The sequence below is a fragment of the Salvia hispanica genome, chromosome 1, assembly GCF_029641045.1.
Source record: "Salvia hispanica isolate PSC_SH4W2 chromosome 1, Shi_PSC_v1, whole genome shotgun sequence".
Classification (NCBI taxonomy): domain Eukaryota; kingdom Viridiplantae; phylum Streptophyta; class Magnoliopsida; order Lamiales; family Lamiaceae; genus Salvia; species Salvia hispanica.
This window is the reverse complement of record NC_142692.1, coordinates 44,274,765-44,289,282: the sequence shown is the minus strand read 5'-3', so window position 1 is coordinate 44,289,282 and position 14,518 is coordinate 44,274,765. Positions and strand designations below refer to the sequence as shown.

At 42.2% G+C, this 14,518-nt stretch overlaps 1 pseudogene across 1 annotated transcript; it reads left to right on the top strand.

The window, feature by feature from the left end:
* The first annotated feature begins 2,675 nt into the window (after positions 1-2,675).
* Positions 2,676-12,718, top strand: LOC148933896 (gallate 1-beta-glucosyltransferase pseudogene; annotated as a pseudogene). The gene is made up of 3 exons (XR_016133017.1): positions 2,676-2,945; positions 10,341-11,120; positions 11,987-12,718. The product of XR_016133017.1 is annotated as a gallate 1-beta-glucosyltransferase pseudogene (transcript).
* The last annotated feature ends 1,800 nt before the right edge of the window (positions 12,719-14,518 follow it).

The window sequence follows — 14,518 nt, the reverse complement described above, 5'->3', positions numbered from 1 at the left end:
TGAGCAGAATAATACAAGAAGGGAACAGTGAAGATGTAAGGGATCGATTCTCGGAAGAGCATTTATGTGAAGTAATTTTCTCCGCAAGGAAGATCAATTGGGAAGAAGTGATGAGACTTACTGGTCAGGACGCAACAACCAAGGGTAAGGAGAAAGTGGGACAGGAACCCTGGTATGCGGACTTGGCAAACTACTTAGTAACAGGGGAACTGCCAATGGTGCCAAACGTAACAAAGGCTCAGAGGATGAAGATCAAGAGCGAAGCAAGATATTATTTCTGGGATGACCCATACTTGTGGAAGGCAGGAGCAGACCAGGTCATTATAAGATGTGTTCCTGACTGGGAGCAACGGGATGTACTGACGCACTGCCACTCCTTGGCATGTGGAGGGCATTTCGGGCCTAGGAAGACTGCCAGAAAAGTGCTAGATAGCGGATTCTACTGGCCAACCCTGAATAGAGATTCATACGAGTTCTGCAAGGGTTGTGACCGTTGCCAACTGACCGGTGGAATCTCCGCAAGAGATGAAATGCCGCAAGTTCCAGTAATAGTTTGTGAAGTGTTTGACATCTGGGGTATGGACTTCATGGGTCCTTTTCCCTCATCTTATGGGAACTCCTACATCTTAGTGGCAGTTGACTACGTGTCGAAATGGATAGAAGCCAAGGCCACAAGCACTTGTGAATCCAAAGAAGTCACCAAGTTCCTCAAGAGTCATATATTCAGCCGGTTTGGGATACCAAAAGCAATCATCTCTGATCAAGGAACTCACTTCTGCAACCGAACGGTCGAAGCATTGATGAAGAAGTACGGAGTTCATCACCGCCTATCCAGTCCTTACCACCCCCAAGCCAACGGGCAGGCGGAGATCTCAAACAGGGAAACAAAGAGCATTTTAGAGAAGACAGTCAACCCATCCAGAAAAGATTGGAGCATAAGGTTGGAAGATGCTCTGTGGGCATATCGGACAGCATACAAAACTCCTATAGGGATGTCCCCCTATCGCATCGTCTTTGGGAAAATGTGTCACTTGCCAGTGGGAATTGAGCACCGAGCATACTGGGCAGTACAACAGGTTAATGTGGATGCTAAGGCCTGTGAAGAGGAAAGGAAACTACAACTACAGGAGCTAGAAGAACTCAGATTGGAGTCGTTCGACTCAGCCATGTGGTACAAGGAGAAAACAAAGATGTGGCACGACAAAAATCTGAGAACCAAGGATCTGCAAGTTGGTCAGAAAGTACTACTCTTCCAGTCAAGATTAAAACTAATGCCTGGGAAGCTCAAGTCCAAATGGGCAGGACCCTACATTATCACTGCGCTACGTGCTAATGGAGCGGTCGAGATTTCAGGGAGTATCCCTAACTCTGAACCTTTTGTCGTTAATGGACATAGATTAAAAATATATAGGGAAAATGAAGAAGTGTGTGTAGTGGAAGAAATTCCACTACACTTTAAGAGCCTCTAAATGACCAGTAGGAAAGGGATTTGAAGTTCCACCTGGTCAACGTCATACGTGATGTACTTAATGACCAGGTAAAACTTCAAATACCCTTAGTAATGATGTAAATACTGTAAATATTTGGTAATTTAATTTGAGTCAATAAAGAAAGAAAAAAAAAAAAAAAAAAAAAACAACAAAAAGATTTTTTCGGATCTTAAATATTAATTCGGAGTTCGTACTGACCACGAGGATGCCACTTAGGTGAAACTCTGAATTATATTAAAGAGTCTTTTATTTACTTTTTCTATTTCTATGCTAATTAAGAAGAGGGAGTTGAGTAAAGTTTGAATTTTGGGTGTGTTGCAGCTTTGTAGGCGAGTGCAGAGACTGGGAGGCGCGTGAGGCAGGGATGTGACAAGCAACATCCAATCGGCTGCCAGCAAGCACAACCACCTCCCACACGAAGCGTCTCAACCGAACGACCGCCTGCAACCGGTCAAAACCCTCAACTGCCCACCACCCTATAAAACACCCCACCGCCTACTCCCCTTCACTTTACAAACCCTCACCTGCACTCTCTCTCCCACAACCGCAACCCCCACTCCGAAAAACTACCACACACTAAAGAAACCGCCGCAAACCACCGCCGGTACAGCCATGGCAAAGAAGAAGGCAACCACCAACCGAGCATCTACCGCCGGCGGGGCCTCGTCTGAACCCCAGCCAGCAGCCGAATCGAGGCCGCCAAGCCCACAACAATCACAACCACCGCCGTCGACACAAATTCCGGCGATGGTTCCTTTAGATGCACTGGCGGCGTTTTTAAACCAACAGGACCCCAACAGAGACTGGGCAACAACCCTAGCCGGATTTAGCCTAACCGGAGGAATGCCGGTGACATCAAACCCTACCCCAACCACAACCACGGAAAATCCACTCACCACCACCCCAAAAACCTCAATTCCAACGTCCGAAAATATTTCCCCAACAATTGCTGCACGAGCAGAACCCTCCCACCCTTCTCTCATACACCAAACAGAGCCGCTAGACGTCAGCCCTCTTTCCGCCTATCAAGATCCCAACTGAGGAGAAATAGAAGACAAGGAGAGTAGAGGGGGAGCAAGCGAGAGCGAGAAAGGTGAAGCAGAGGAGATTAGGGCCACTGAGAAAAAAATCGATGTAGCGGAGGAGGAGATAAATGTGAACGAGACGGCCAGGAAGCAAGGGATAATGACAGAGGAAGAATTTCAAGCGGTTTTGGGTAAAGGGGATCGTATCGTGGTGAACCCTGAAGGGGTGGCTGAGGTACTGGACCTCGCATCCCAGGTAGTAGGGAAAGAGGAAGTAACAAAGGAAGCGGAAAAGTCGGAAGGAGTAGTCCACAAATCAGTGGAGGAGAGGACAGACGAACAACCGGAAAAGGCAGAACAACCTAAGGAGGAAGGCCAAGATCCAGAAACAAATCAAGAGGAAGCCCCAGTGGTGACTAAACCCAAGCCGGTAAAGAGGAGGCTAGTGTTGAAAAACGACCCCAAGGCGGAAAGGCAGAAACCCCAAAGAGTGTCACTGAGATGTTTAGGAAAGTGGACGTCCAACAAGGCAGGAGCAAACACCGCAGCAGATGCAGTGGAGGTTTCGAGTGATGACGAGAAGACTACTCCTACAAAACCTGGGGAGGAGCCCTCGATTGCTAGCCAGGAGGACACCCAATTGGCAATAGGGACAGTATCAGCAACGCCGACTGACCAGGAGGAGAATACTGACAAGGTGGCTGAGGGTCTGGACCTCGCATCAGAGTCAGTAGGTCGGGAGGAGGCAGCAAGAAGTGATACTAGTACCCGCATGGTGGCCAAGCCTACCGCCCAGGAGGACACCTCAACACAAGCCGACGAGGAAGCAGAGGCAATGGATATCGAAAGAACCAAGAGCATTCAGGAAAGGAAGAGGAAGGGGAAAGCCCCTGTCAAGACGAAACAAGTCATGAAGAAGCAGCGCACTGCCAATGCAAGCATAGTGATTAGAGAGCCAGAAGAGAAAGAGAGATCAAGCGACACAGACTACACTTCCAGGGAGGATTCTGACTCAGAGAGTGATATCTCTCTGGAAGGAGAAGACTATCATGAGCAGCAGCTCCCAGACAACCACTTTGAACTAGTCCACCCTCCGGTAGAAAGGATTGTGTACCGGCGGTGGAGGGTAACGCTCACTGATGAGCTTATGGAGGACATGAAGCACTTCGACACCCAAAAGCTTCAGGACGTATTTGACGACAAGGATGACAGTAGCAAACAAGTCAAATGCGGAAAGGTACTCCATATACCCTCTTTGGATGAGTTGTCTGTTCGTGATTCTTTCCTGGCCAGTATAGAGGCATTGGGTTTTGAATGGCTGCTAGAGAATAGGGACCCAGAGATATCTGTGAGATTAGCGAAGGAGTTCTTCACCACGTTTAGGTTCCAAGTAACCACAGACCTAGACGAGGTGTCAATCTCCTTTAGGATATTCGGTGGTGAACTGTCGATGAGTTTGATAGAGTGGACTGTCAGATTGGGAATGTGTAGCCTGGAGGAGGCTATAGGTCCGGACTGGAGAAGCCGTGAGAGGGGGTACCGAGGCGTCATATAGAATTTGAGCCCCAGGAAGCCTGGGAGGAGTTAACCCACCCCAATGCTGGCCAGTTCGCCTCCACAAAATCCAGATCCACCCACTTCAACAATTCCATGCTACGATTGGTGCAGCTTTACTTAGGCTACAACCTGCTGGGGCAGAGTAACTCAGCCGCCAGAACGTCCATGACAGAATTGTACCTAGTGTGGTGTGCTAAGCGTGGAAGAAAACTACACTTGGGATTTTGGACAGCCTACCAATGCCATCTAATAGCCACCTACCCAGCCAGAAACTTGTCCCTCTGCAACATCCTAGGAGCTTTCGTGCGCAACAACATAATCATAACAGAGGCAGAGGACCTGTCTCCAATGTACATGGTCGACGCTCCTGGCCTATTTGATGTACCCTTCTTTGTCCGCACCAACTTGGTATACTACAGAGAAGGAGTACCTCAGTTCTACCCAATGGGAGAAGCCCCTGGGGGAAGGGCACAACAAGGCTAGGAGGTGCAAGCTGCCCCGATCGACCAAGCGCAAAGGCTGAGGCAAGAGAATCTGGAGCGGGCAGTGACTGAGCTGGCTGAGGAGAATAGACAATCGCGAGCAGAGATGGTGAAATTGACAGCCCTAATGGAGAGCGTACTAAAGGAGTTGGCAAGAGGAAAAGCAAGTAATGAAGCTGGACCAAGCGGACATGGAGGACAAGAAGCTGGAACCACCGGACCTGAGGAAGAGGAAGATGATGAGCACGAGGAGGATGATGACAACCAAACCGGACCTACTGAAGAAGAACCAACGGACCCACCTGCACAGAACCCTGCCCCAAGAAGGAGCAGGAGGAACATCTGACCGAACCACCCCCAACTGACCAGTTAGTTTTCTTTTTAATTTTTTTTAAAGTCTTTCTTTTGTTTATATTTTCGTACTTTTGTTAAATAGATAGATTTATGTGTTTAAATTGTATGCAAACCCCATTCATCACACTTAGCCTATTCAATAGTCTAAGTGTGAGAAGTAAAAGGGTTTGCTATGTTTATTATGTTTTTCTTAGTGTTTTGTCGTAAGCATGATACCTCACACTTAGCCTACTGCGTAGTCTAAGTGTGAGGAGGTGATATGTTTATGTTTCATGTTTGTAAATATTTTATTCTGTTTTGTACATCTATGTTTATATCTGAAACTCTCCCACTTAGCCTATTGCATAGTCTAAGTGTGAGAAGTTTTTAGATATAATATGTGTTTGTTATAAGTGTGTGTCCGTCATACTAGCCATTCCCACTTTTCACCTCACAGCCCGTATCTGAGGCAGACACTTGTGAAGTGAGAGGGGGGAGCTAATGGCCAGTATGACAAGTATATACGTGTTATTTGAGTCAGTGCATGTTAGTTTTTTTTAGGGTTTGTTTAGGTCTAGGAATTATGTGTTATGTTTTATGAATGGGCTTAAAACTCAACTGCCTCGAACTGACGGTGAGGGGAATTGAGGGAGATAAGGCATGCCGGAAAACAGAAACCACCTCCTCCAGTAACCCCTAGTCAGTATAGATGATGCGAGTATGAAGGAAAAACCCAACCCTTAGGTCAGACACGAAAGCCCTCTTAAAAGGTGAGTTAAAGGCCTAAGGTGGAACCACTTTCCACTAAATACTGAAAAAAAAAAAAAAAAAAGAAGAGAGGTTACCACATGATGTCTAGGGCAAAGTGACCGCGTGTAGCAAACCCTGAAGGCAGTAGGAAACCCCCTCGCAAAAAAAAAAAAAAAAAAAAACCCTATCTTTAGAACCCCATTTTCTAGCCTGACTTATACCCCGAAATAAACCATCAGCCACTGGAACTGTGTGCGTGCAAGGCATGAGGCAAGAAGGCAACTTCCCAAGAGGACATACAAAAGGAACCAGTTGAAGAAAAGAAAAGCAAAGAAAGAAGGAGAAAATCGATCTGGAATTTCCAGGTCCAAAATAAAGAAGGAATAAGGGTGGCAAAGCCACAAAGAAGAAAATTGAAGAAAAATGGTCGCAGATACTTGACCACAAAAAGACGAAGGAGGAAGAAGCAATAAAGGTGGCGAAGCCACAAGGAAGCTACTGACCAGTTGGAGGCCAATGTCAGAAATTTTCCGGCCGAAGAAGAAGCCCTAGCCAGAAGCCTGAATGCACACAGTTCTCCCTCATCAAAATAAATAGTTAGGCTACAAGCCACTAGCCCCATTACAAGCCTTAAAGACCTTCGGGAGCTGCATGTGAGATCTGAGTCCGAAACATCGGTGGTTTAGCATTGAGAGAAAACAGTCCTAACATCCCCTATGAGGAATGAGTGACTGAGTGAACCCCGTGTTTGGCCTAGGATTGGGTGATCTTGACAAGCAGATATACTGACTGGGGAAGAAAAGGGGGGCGGCGGAAGTTCAAGGCTGCCTAAGGCCGGATTGCACCTAATCTCGAGGGGAAGGGTGGTTGAAAATATAGCCTGTTCTATGTGTTTAAGTTAACTATATGTGTATGTGTTTGTGTCGTTAGTGTTTTCTTTTCTTTTGCGTCAGAGTCTTGAGTCTAGCTAGGTAGAGTCGGTTAGGGGGAGTAACCAGGCTCGAATTCGACTTATTTCTTTTTGTTTGTCTTCACGCTTGAGGACAAGCATGTGGTAAGTGTGAGCAGTTTGATAAGTCGTATTCTAAGCCTTGGTTACTGGTCAGTATGTCGTGAAATACATGTATTATCTGCAAAACAGTTGCTTAAGTGTGCAGGATTGAAGGATCCAAGTCAGTAGGTGACGATTCGTGTGACGAAAGTGAAAAGGGCACTAGAAGGGTGCGATACTGACTAGAATGCACGCCAGAGAAAAGGCTCGAGATGGAGAAGGAGGTAGCTGGGATGATTATTTTACAAGGGCAAAAAGGTCAAAATGCGGGAGAAGTCTACCCTAAAAGCAAGGGCAAGCCTCCCTATAAAAGGAAGCCATTTGGAGAGAGAAGTAGTTCGGTTCGGAGTTTTGACAATCACACTTAGTAGAATTCTCTCTAGAAGATCCATCCTTCAGCATTATCTTACCTTTCGTTCCTCGCCACAGCTATGGTCACTTGACGTCCAAGAGTCTGCCGGAGAAGTCATCAGTTCGCCTTTCCAACCAGTTATCGCAGTAGTATAGTAGTATCATCGCCCGGAGTGGCAAAAACAATCTTAATCGCTTTCTTAGTTAAAGTTTACTTGTTTTCATCGTTAGTTATTCTGCAAACACTCATCGTTGTTTCTCCTTAGAAGTACCTTGCTAATTTCCAGCTTTTACGTTATGAAGTTTCTATTTCGCATGTCACTTTGGTTCGAGTTTGCTTCATTCTGCCTAGGAAAGTTAGATTTAGTCATTGCTTTCAATTTCTAAGTGTTTTCTTATCGGGAGTTGTTGATTTGAAGTTGTAGCTAAGTTAGTCAAGTTTTCGTGCATGAGTTATTTTATGCGTCGTGATTACCACCTTGCATGTCAGTCAGTAGGAGTAAAAGTTGCAGTTTACCGTTTAAATTAAGTTTAAACATTTTAATCGATGAATCTTGAGTTTGAATTTGTGAATCTGAAGTTCAGTCATGGTGTTTGTGTTTATCTGAATTATGTTAATGCTTGGTGAAGAAGAAAACGTCAAAATCAACTTTAGTTTGAACCACTTTTACTTTTAAGTTACTTTTTACTTTTGTTCCCTACTTTTCAGAGGTACTACCCAGACTTGTCAGAAAGCCCCCAGCCATCAGATACACCTTGTTGTCTAACTTTCCTTTTTTTAGTAACTGTCTACTTTCCATATGTCTCTGATACACCTTGTCCCCTATTTTCACGAACACTCCCACATGTCTGTTATTTTCCCGCCTACTAGTCAGTAGAGTACTACCTTATTTCCTGTCTAGGTAAAATCTCAACCCAAGCGTGGTAGCTAACCAAACACCCAGGAAAGTCACCACAGTTATCTAAACGTGTCCATCCTCGTGGGATTCGACCCTTACCTCCGCTACACTAATCAGTAGAAGTGGGTTGAGGAAATTTGTTTGAAGTCAGGTCTCGATCGTTGTATCAACGACTCAGCTGGGTCGGGAATCTCTTCCTGATCAGTTGGATAAACTCCAATTCCACATGCGAAACCATCGAGGACATAAGACCCAGACCGAACACTTCAGTGGGGGCGGTCGCCTCCACCATGCGACTAATTTTCCCTTATCCCGGATGTATATTTTCCATATCCGCCCCCTCCGTGCCTCCGACATCGCCCCGTTGACTGAAAAAAATAACCATTATCGCCCCAAGCTCAATTGAAATAACATCCACAGACTTGCTAAGTTGTATGGCATGCCTCGATCCAAAAAATGATTTCGTTGCTTTTAATATTGATAAGCTTGTCCATCTTGCTACTCTTTAACCAAAGGACTTCACATCGACTAGACCTGCCCACGGTTCATGAACCGGCGGTTTCGGTTCGGAACCGCCGGTTCCGATTTTGGAAAATATGGAACCGGAACCGAACCGTGAGGCTATTTCACGGTTTCGGTTTCGGTTCAAAAACCGGCGGTTTCGGTTTCGGTTCCAAACCGTCGGTTTTTGGACGGTTCGTAGCGGTTTAGGTTCGGTTTCGCGGTTTTGCGGTTTATTTTCCTTTTTTTTTTTTCCATGTAGTTTGAAATTATAAAATAAATTGAAACAAGAAAATAGATAGTTTAAATAGAAACAAATGAGAAATATGAGGCAAATAGAGAGAATTGAGAGATTGAAGAGAGAAATTCTTGAACAAGAATGGGGTGAATGTAAGTGAGAATAGAGGGGAGTATTTATAGATAAAAATGGAGGGAAATGAGATCCAGTTTGAATTTAAAATCAGCATTTAAATAATAAATAAATAAAATTAAAAAAGTAGTGTTTTGTGCAATCATTTTTGAAGAGTGCAACCATCACCCACCACCAACCAATGAACCTATCAATTTTAAAGAATGCATATTCATATTTTGAAAACTACATAATCATACGTAAAAAAATGGTGAGATTGCATTAACTAAATTAATTGAATTTAATTGATCTTTATGAACTAAAACTAAATCATGTATGATCAACAATGCCAATGAACCAATCAATTTTGAAGAATGTATATTCATATTTTGAATACTACATAATCATACTTAAAAAACGGCGAGATTGCATATATAATGCTTTTATATACGAAAATAGTGCAACATTAATGCTACTTTTGATAATTACAAATTTTGATCTCATTTTGGTTTCTGCGACATTTTGTGCATTATTGCAACAAAGCACCCCTTTTCAATTTTTAGCAAAATAGATGTGGAATAACTATCAAAATGTATTAAAATGTGATTAGTTATTTTGAATGATTTTAGTCATTTTGAATCCATTCCAATGAATAGTTATTCCTATATGTAATTAAATTATAATTGTGAGAGAGAAAAGTAATATGATATACAGAAACAACTATAAATATTCACACAAGTCTAATATTCACATTTAAAAGTTCAAATATAAACCATGTTCCCTTCTTAATTTTGGTAGAAATCAAATCAATATTAATTCATGTTGGAACCGTGAAACCGCCGGTTAACCGGCGGTTCGGAACCGTTCGGAACCGACGGTTCGGTCGCGGTTTCGGTTCAAAAAATTTGGAACCTGAACCGAACCACGGGTCTAAAATTCACGGTTTCGGTTCGGAATATTTCTCGCGGTTTCGGTTCGGAACCGTAACCAGCAGTTACGGTTTCGGTTTTAACCGCCGGTTCGATAAACCTTGGGCAGCTCTAACATCGACTCAACATACTGAATTGTTTAAACAACTTGAAACTTTTGTTGATGTTGTGAGAAGAGATGCACGATTGAATGCTATTGAAGATTTGGTTAGCCTATCTCAGAAGATTGTTTAAACCAAGAAAGATAAAGTTTTTTCGTTGGTTTATCATCTGATTGAGTTGGTATTGATCTTACCCGTAGCGACTGCATCTCTTGAAAGAGTATTTTCAGCAATGAAATTTTTCAAGACTGACTTGCGGAATAGGATGGGAGATGAGTGGTTGAATGACAGTTTGGTAGTATACAATGAAAGATCCATCTTTGCTAGTGTTTCTAATGAAAGAATCTTGAAACGTTTTCAAGATATGGATACCCGTAGAAATCAGTTGTCTCGGTTAACAGATGCTAGACTACTTGAATTGTAATAGACTTTCATTTTGCTAAAAAAACATATTGAAGTATTATATTTAATATTTTATTATTTTAATATTTTATTATTTTATTCCGCCCCCTCCGTTTTTTAATCCTGGATCCGCCACTGGTCGGCGCCAGCATCCGCAAGGCCAACAGCATCGCCGACGACGGCTGCCCCACCCCCTGCGGCCGCGGCGCCATCCGCTTCCAGTTCTTCGACGACGGCTGGGACTTTAACAATCCCAACCGCGACGACCTCCGCGCCTACCTCGCCCAGATCGAGGCAGCCGGGAGGGAGAAGCTCCCGCAACTGATCCATAAAGAGGCCGAAGCAGGCCGTCCCGTCTCGTGCCTCATCAACAACCCATTCATCCCGTGGGTGTCCGACGTGGCAGAGAGCCTCTCCATCCCCAATGCTGTCCTCTGGACTCAGTCGTGCGCGTGCTTCTCCGCCTACTACCACTACCACAACCGCCTCGTGCCTTTCCCGACCGCGGAGGAGCCGGAGATGGACGTGCAGCTCCCGCGCGTGCCGCTGCTCAGGCACGACGAGTTTCCTGACTACTTGCACCCACGGAGTCCGCACGTTTTTCTGCGGGACGCCGTCTTGGGGCAGTTTCGTAATTTGACGATACCCTTCTGCGTATTGATGGATACTTTTGAAGAGTTGGAAGGTGAAAACATTGAATACATGTCTCGAATTATTGGCAGTCCCATCCGAACTGTGGGCCCGCTGTGTAAGGAGCTGGAGCAGGATTCCTCGGAATCGGAATCCAAGTCGTTGCACACGGACTTCTTTAAGGCAGAGGACTGCATGGACTGGCTCGATTCGAAGCCGCCGCGGTCGGTGGTCTACATATCGTTCGGGAACATCGTGCACCTGCAGCAGGTAGATTTATTATACTACCTCCGTGCCCTAAATATTGTCTCACTTTGATCCGGCACAGGTTTTAATAAAAATGTAATGAAAGTGAGTTAAAAAAGTTATTGGATTGTGGGTCCTACTTTTATATACTCACTATTTTACCGAGATTGATTGATTTAGTCGCCCTAGCTCGCTCTTCCTCCTTGTCCTTTCTTTCCATTGTATCTCTCTGTGTTGATTTTGGCTGGTTGGTGTTTGATTGTGGCCGATCGATGAGTCCAAGTTATGGTCGTGTTTTGCCCATTTTTCATTTTTCCGTCATTTGTTTTTGTGTTTTTGTCCTATCGTTTGTGTTAAGAGTACGATTATATATTGCCTGTTGGATGTGTTCGTTTTTGAGTTTTTGGGAAACAAACATGGTTTGTGTGGTTTTTTCATCGAATGTTTGGTCGGATTTTTGCTGGTGTTGGAGTAATTGATATGTTATCTAGATTGTTTTGGCTGTGGTATTGATTTGGTTGGTGGAAATTTGCTTGTAGAAATTTGGAGGATAGAAATGTAAATTTAATTTTTCGTAAATGAAGAAATTATTAATTAATAATACTACTCCATATGATAAAAATTACTACTACTACATAAACATAAAAACCAATTTCAATTTAATTTTGTGATTGTATCTCCAGAACAATTATTAGTAATCTCTCAACCCTATTTTATTATCCTATTTGTCCTATTAAATATAAAATGTTTTAAAAAATAAAAATAACATTATTTCTAATTTTATATTCTTTTGATTTTTTTTATTAACAATATTATATAAAATTTCGTGACAGAAAATAAATGTTTCATAATATTATCTTGTCAAATAAACAGAAAAAATTGCTTTATAGGAGCAGGTGGACGAGATAGCAAACGGGCTAGCAGAGTCAGAGGTGGCGTTTCTGTGGGTGGTGAGGCCGCCGCCGCGGGAGAAGAATTGGAAGCCGCATGTTCTACCGGAGGGCTTTTTGGACAAGGTGGGGGAGAGGGGGAGAATCTTGCAGTGGAGCCCACAGGAGGAGGTGCTGGCCCACTTCTCCACGGCCTGCTTCATGACGCACTGTGGATGGAACTCGACTATGGAGGCATTAGCGAGTGGGGTGCCGGTGGTGGCGTTCCCGCAGTGGTGGGATCAAGTGACCAATGCCAAGTTTATGGTTAATGTTTTCAAGGTCGGGGTGAGGATGAGTAGAGGGGAGTTCGAGGGGAGGGTGGTTTCCCGGGATGAGGTGGCGAGCGTGCTTGAGGCGGTAGTCCATGGGCCCCGGGCGGAGGAGATTAGGGCGAATGCGCTTAAGTGGAAGAAGGCAGCGGAGACGGCGGTGGCGGAGGGAAGCTCGTCTTATATGAATATGCGTGCTTTGTTGAGGAGGTTGCACGCTTTAATTTGGTGCCAAATTAAATGAAAGGTAATGCTAGTAGTACTATGTTTGGAAGTGTTGGAATATTAAATAACATCGTTAGTGTTGTTATTAATTATTATTGTACTTAATTAATTCCGTTTATGGTGTAATTGATTTCATTTTCTGTGTGTATTAACGTGTACTCTCTCCGTCTCATTAAAGATAATTCACTTTCCTTTTTGGTTGTCTCAACTAAGATGACACATTACTAAAAATGCAAATACATTTTTCTCTATTTTATTTCCTCTCTCTTACTTTTCTCTCCCTACTTCACACAAAATAAAGTTGCATAAATTTCCGTACCGCGAATGAAGAGGTCATCCTCCTTGGAACGATGGGAGTACATGTAAACGATTTCAACATGTTGGGTTTTAAAATTAATTACAATAGCATTCCTAATAATTTGCTTTCACAAATGAATGATAAACTTTAGAATCTTTTCTATTTTATGACAAGGACCCCACAATCCACTAAATCTATTTTCACTACTTTTTCTAGTCCTCTCTTATTTTACTTATTTTTCTTTTCCTCTCTCTTACTTTATCAACTCTTCTTATTTACTTTACCAATTATTTATTAAAATCCGTATTGTTTCAAATGCTTCTATTTTTTTTTTAATACGGAGGGAGTATAATTTTGTAAATAAGGTAAAAATGTACTCCAGTTTTTTTTTAAAAAAAATTGAACGTAAATATTATCTAAATCCAAATATGGAAAGAATGTCAGATATTAAAAAATGAATTGTAAAGAAATACACATACAAAACTAAAATTAAAATATAAAACTAAAATGCAAATGTGCACAGATATCAAAAGCTTTTGACTTGGGTGATTAACTTTTTCTATTCCCAATTCAAAGTAATTCCAATTCACACGATGATACGGCGTATTCCTAAAGATTATCCCCGTATCTTTACTATTTAGTTAGCTATTAATTTTATATATCTTTTCATATTTATTAGGATTATTTTCTTATTTCTTCGGTTAGAGTATTTAACATTATAGGAGAGTGTTATATTGCTAACTCATAACTTAATTGTTAACTACAACTACATAATAGCCATTAGATATTCAAATCAAGGGCTTAGATCATTAATCCCTATACGATTAACGAAAAACGTCAATAAGGCCATAGGATTAATGCCAAAAAATATCAATAGGGGTATTAGTGTCAATTAACTACATGTTTAGTTATAACTAACTTTTAAAAGAAATCTCAAAACTTTAAATTCATATAACATATATCAAATTAAAGATAATTTCATAAGGATTCCAACGATATCATACATGCATATGTTCCTACGTCAAAATTTGAAAAAAAATTCGAAAATTTTTCAATTTTTTCGTAAAGCAGAAATGTCAACATACTATATAAAATATGTCAATATAATACATGTAGAATGCCAATATAAGCAATGAGTTAACATTCTTAAAGCACCGTGTTGACATTCTCAAAGCATTGTGTTGATATTTCCGAAACACTATATTGACATTTTCATCTAAAACCCTAATTTGGTGTTTTTTTTAATCTTTTTTTATTTTATTAATAAAAATAAAAATTACACGTGGCAAATTGTAGACCACACGTTTTCTAAAATCCTATGGCCTTAAATTAGTTGTAGTTAGCAATTAAATGATGAGTTAGCAATTGATCACTCCCCTAGCATTATAAATAGGGTCTTTGTTATTCCTTTCCATTGAAGAAATATCAATTATCCTTTTATTTTATCTTTACGCTTTTATCGTATCATTCCTGGTTTGATCGACCGGCAAAGCTCCGGCGACTACCTTTTATCCCTAAATTTGACCCCGGAGTGATTGTCGGGCAACAGCTCCCGCGACGTTCGACGCAAATTATCCGAGTTAAGGAAATTCATCCTTAACAATTTGGTGCTTTCATCTTCGCAACTCATGGCTCATACCAACGAGGATATAATTTCCTTGTGTGACCAGATAACGGCTTTCTGCATCAGATTAAATG